The sequence below is a fragment of the Empidonax traillii genome, unplaced genomic scaffold (assembly GCF_003031625.1).
Source record: "Empidonax traillii isolate 1590-97213 ecotype Southwest subspecies unplaced genomic scaffold, ASM303162v1 scaffold448:size1359114, whole genome shotgun sequence".
NCBI lineage: Eukaryota > Metazoa > Chordata > Aves > Passeriformes > Tyrannidae > Empidonax > Empidonax traillii.
The window spans coordinates 348,049-353,457 of NW_020955641.1; the positions used below are offsets into that span (position 1 = coordinate 348,049).

General features: G+C 46.1%; 1 long non-coding RNA gene across 1 annotated transcript in view; it reads left to right on the forward strand.

Moving 5' to 3' along the window:
- The window catches only part of LOC114063001, an 8,755-nt gene extending 3,559 nt beyond the window's left edge, over positions 1–5,196 (forward strand). The window contains exons 2-5 of the long non-coding RNA XR_003572483.1: positions 2,074–2,259; positions 3,338–3,400; positions 4,247–4,311; positions 4,767–5,196. This is a non-coding gene — a long non-coding RNA (uncharacterized LOC114063001). The remainder of the gene's footprint in view (positions 1–2,073; positions 2,260–3,337; positions 3,401–4,246; positions 4,312–4,766) is intronic.
- Positions 5,197–5,409: the final 213 nt, after the last annotated feature.

The window sequence follows — 5,409 nt, forward strand, 5'->3', positions numbered from 1 at the left end:
TCCTGTGCCCCACGCCACTGCCAGAAATACCATCCTGGGCCTCGAAAAACAGGTCCTGTGGCGGCACGGCACCCCAGAGCGAATTGAGTCAGATAATGGGACACACTTCAAGAATAGTTTAGTTACCACCTGGGCGAAAGAGCATGGCATTGAATGGGTCTATCACATACCATACCATGCAGCAGCTGCCGGGAAAGTTGAAAAGTGCAATGGACTGTTGAAGACTACCCTGAAAGCATTAGGTGGAGGGACTTTCAAACACTGGGATCAACACCTAGCAAAGGCTACATGGTTAGTCAACACTAGAGGCTCCGTCAATCGAGCTGGCCCTGCCCAGTCAGAGTCCTTTCACACTGTAGACGGGGACAAGGTCCCAGTGGTTCACATAAGAAGTATGTTAGGTAAAACAGTTTGGGTTAACCATGCCTCGAGCAAAGGCAAATCCATTCGTGGAGTTGTCTTTGCCCAAGGACCTGGTTGCACATGGTGAGTGATGCAAGAAGATGGAGAAACCCAGTGCATACCTCAAGGAGATATCATCTTAGGGTAAACAGGCCATAACTCAGTATCTGTATTTGTACCTATATATGTATTTGTGAATGTATATGTGGTTTAGGATAATGTATGTATGTATGGAGTTCAAAAAAAAAAAAAGGTTCACTTTGATAGATGTATAGTGGCATGGGAAAGGAAAGAAAAATTAGGGGTGGATAATGTCATAGTTCTGATTTTAGCAAGAAATTTTGTCTTTCCTTTCCCCTTCCCCCTTCTGTGTGTATGTGTTAATGGGCCATCAGATAAACAAAGGAGTTGGCCTGAGCCCTAAATGACCAGACATTAATCTCCTAGCAACGAAGAGGGAGGAATTGGGAAAAAGGCCAGGGTGTGTGTATGGAAAGAGGTGGGGTTTGGGGGTTGGAGCTCAGCTCTGGAGCCGGAGGGGAGGCTGCAGCAAGCAGGAGAGACTGCCTGGTTGCTTCTTTGTCTTTTGCCTGTCGGAGGAGAGTTTTTTTTGCTGCTGTTCTCTGCGCAGCTGTTTGCTGGTTACGGGCCTGGCTCACTGCGGGGTCCTCACCAACCGAAAATCGTGAGTTTTCTTCCATTGGGAGAGCTTTCTGTTTCCCTCCCCCTTCCCCCCTCCTCCATCGCCACCCGGCGGCGACCAGGGATCCCACAGCGCCGCCCGGTGACGGGTGCTGGACATTGCAAGTTCTACTCCTCCAGTGATCCAACAGCGCCACCTGGTGAATGGTATAAGACATTACAAATTTTGCATCTCCAGTGACCCAACGGCGCGCCCTGCTGACTGTGGCTGGAACTGCACCAAAGGATGCTAAAAATTGAACTATTTGATTTTCTTTTTGCCGATTTTATCGGTTTTGTTCTTGAAGGGGATTATTGGTGGGTATAGGGGTATTGCTTGGTTGTTTTACTTGTTTTTTTTTCGTGTTCCTGTTAATGCACACATACCTTTTAATAAAGAGCTGTTATTTTTTTTTTTCCCTTTTCCATAATTTGTTTTCCTTCAATCGGAGCCTCTTAATTTCGAATTTATAATTGCTAGAAAAGGAAGTTTGGGTCTTTTTTTCTCCTAATCCATCCTCAGCAAAAGACCTTTGTCTCATTTAAACTGGGACAGATGGTCTTTAAGGTCCCTTCCAAGCCAAAGCATCTCTGACTCTGTGAATGGAGTCTGAGGGTGGTTTGTAATGCTGGGCTGACACCTGTGGTGGTTCAGGAGTGGTGGGGCTGGGCTGCTGCAGGGTTCCTGTGGGCAACTGCCTGCCCTGGAGAGGCGGGTGCTGGCTGCATGGAAACGCTACAGTAGGAATAGTAGAACATGGATTGTAAGACCTGCTCGGTTCTAGCTCCCCGTGTCCATGCAGAGAGACAGAAAATCGAAATCCTCCTTCAAGAAGAAAAAGCAGTTCTCAATGCTATCCCTATTTATTTATTTTTCCCCTCAGAGTATGTGGTGCAGTTGGTCCCCAGAAACTTCTCAAGGGTAATTAAAGTGAGTCAGACTGTGGGAGCATTTGTTGTGCTGAATCTTATATTTCTCTTTCTACCCAGCTGAGTCAGAACAGCTGCTTCAAAAAAGATCTGAAGAGGTTTTGGAAGCAGTTAGAAGGGGAAGCAGGAAAGCCTGAGGCAAGAAAATGTGCCTTTATTCTGAAGACCCTCAAAATGCCTTCAGAGTACTACTTGTTTGTGGAAGAATTTTGCAAGAGCCCTGGCACCGCTTGGGTTATGAACCTGGTGAGTGTGTGCTTTCCCAAGGAAAGTGAGAGATGAATGGATGCCTTCGTTCTGCAGAGGGAGAGGAAAATATGCAGGAAACCCGCAGGAAGAATTGGACAAAGCAAGGTGCCATGGAGCAGCAGTGCTCCTGGCCAGGTTCCTGGTCAACATGCACCACCAAAACACTGCTTCTTGTGTAACGCTTTATTTCAGCAGTGGAAAGTCACCTCAGTTTATTTGCAGAGCCAAAGTTAACTCAGTGGTGAAGGTATAAAGTGCAGAGCTCGGTGTGAAGGAACAGTGTGTGCTCCCAGGGGTTCTGGCTGTGGGGTTCTGGCCGAGTTCATGCTCTGAAATCTTTCAGTTCTGCTGCAGGTGTGCGAGAAGGTGTGTGTGTGTGTGTGGGGGAGTGTGCAGGGCAGGTGGTTAATTTGGCTTCTGGTTAATGAGCATTAGGGCAGCCCCTAAAGATGGAGCTATGAAAACATTCATTCGATTTTAGGGAAATCCCACTGTATTAGATGTCAGCCAGTGTAAGTCTGCTGTAAGCTTACTGAGCAGAATTCCACCCTGAGAATGTGAAGAGATTACAGAAGACTCATGTCAGAGAATTCCAGAAGGGTTTGGGTTGGAAGGGACCTTAAAAACTATCTTGTTCCACCCCCCTGCCGTGAGCAGGGACATCTTCCACTACACCATGTTCCTCCAAGCCCCATCCAACCTGGCCTCGGACACTTCCAGGGATGGGACATCCATTAGCATCCTGGAGCACAAGCTGGGGTAGATTTGGTTGGAATGAGCTCTGCAGTTAGAGACATGAAGGGTAGCCTCGTGCTCCGAATCACGTTTGTCCCCCCCAAACCTGCAGCTGTTTGGAGCTGTGCTGAACACACCACATTCCTCTTCAACCAGTGACTTGGAGATTATGGAAAAATTTCCTTTAGAAATCCCAGCAGTACAGAGCCACACTGAGAAACACCTTGCCTCTCCTGGAGGCTTCGGCCATTTAATGTCCCGAGTGTTGTGCCACGGTGCCTGATGACAAACACACCCACCCGTGAGCCCTGTGAGTGAGCAGTCCCCATGCTTTGTGCAGCAGGTCTGGCGAGGAGGCTGGGACAGGAGGATTTGCCTTACCCTTGTGAGAAGTGACTGGGAGGTAATTATGCAAACTAACATGTGAATTACAGCCGGGAGGATAGCAGCTAGTGATTATCCAACTCTACAAATGGGAATGTGTTAATTGGCAACAAAACCCTTATATTAAGCTGATGTTATGCCCCACAACCTCAATTAACACGGTAAATAACCAGAACACAGTAAACAAGGATATATGAAAAGCCTGTGATTACTGAAATTATACCAACAACACCAACGGTTTGTGGCTGACCTCAAAACTGGCAGGCAAGTAAAAATAAACTCCTTCTGGTGTTGTGATGTCCCGAGTTGCCCACTCCCACCCTCGGAGGCAGTAGTAGGTCAGGACGTGCCCTGTGTTGCATCCTGGGGCTGCAGGGAGCAGGAAGGTGTTCCTGGGGAGTTGTGCTCCTCGGGTGCCTTATCCAGGCCACTCCTCACCCTCTGTTCTACAACGTGTGGTCAAGGCTATCTTTGGGATTTTTCTGCTCTTGCTTGCCGTAGTTCCCTGATATCTTTCTTGACTTTCCTGTTTAATTAAGTTCTTCTATAACATACACAATTTTAAAATGGGACTTAAAATTCCCAACAACATATGTTGCGTTACGTATATTTCTGGAAGCGCGTGACAGAGTTTGTTTATTCGGTGCTGTGGGACTTCCCCATAGGCTGCCTTTCCTCCAGGAATCCTCCAAACACAAATCTGAGGCTTTTTTTGTTGGATTCCCCTGCCCCCATAAACTTAAATAAACGTGCTTGCACACAAACAGCTGATGAATCAGGTTATGCAGGGCTTCTGCACTGAAATTCTGAGAAACCACAGGAATTGCTAATGTTCACGCTACTAACTCTGCTCTTCCATCCGTAGGTTGGCAAGTCACAAGGTGAGGAAATGTTCCTGAAAACTGAAGGATATATAATTGATTGAAGAAGGTGAGAATGACTGTCTCTTCTTTGGGAATAACCGAAGGGCATTTTGTTCTTTTTGCTTTTATTTCATCCTCTCCTTCTGCCAGTGGCTTGGTCTGTTCTCCTGTGCCCTTGTCCTGCAATATTCCTTCACCATTCCCCAAGGCAACAACAAAGGCTTTTACAGTGGGTTTTCCAAAATGGATACTTTCTCTGGGATCTACTTCTTACAGTTCATATTCATATACAAACTTTCAATCTCAGGTGCATCAAACACCAGGCAGAAACTGGGCTGTAGTCTACATTTATATTAATAATATAAATTTATTTTATATATAATATACATATATTTTATAATATATTTATACCATACATTCTTGGGGTGGTCCTGCACAGCACCAAGAGCTGGACTTCAATTCTTGTAGGCCCTTTTCAGCTCAGGATTTTCTGTGATTCTAAGATTTCTTTCCACTTTATAGGTTGAAAGTTTGAAGTAAGAGTTTATGTTCTAGCGACAACTGTAAGTGCAAACCGCCATTATTATACCAATAATGGATTTCCTTCACTTAATGCCCAGTTTCCTCTTCTCCCAGTACATTCCTCTGAAGGCCTGTTTGGACTGAGGTGGATTTGCTTGTTTTTCTAATGCAGGATTTACTCAGAATAGCAGGGGTGATGGCTGTATCCTGCCTGTCTGTGCCATACAGAAGGGTAAGAGAAGGACTATATAGTTCTGCTGCCTGGTATTAGATACATCAGATGAACCTTGTCACTTCCAGCTCCTGCAAACACCTACAGGACTCGGCTGTCCCGTCGCTGCTGTTGTCAGCCTGTCTCTCCCCAGTCCTTTTTCATTGGAAAACTGGTGTCACCAGATCACTGGAAATGCCAGTTTGACAAATCAGCTCGGGACACAGCTGAAATGTCACTCCTGGTTTTGTTGTTGGTGGCTGGATTTTGGCAGCCTTTCTTCTTCCTCGGGTTCACAGAACGTAAGGACAAGGTGATTCACTGGGGGAGAACTATTTGATTTCCGATGTGTCACACTTGCTGCTGTATTGAGTTTGAGAGCTTTCATTTGATTAACACATCTTCCCAAAAGGTATGCCACCTCAATTTGAT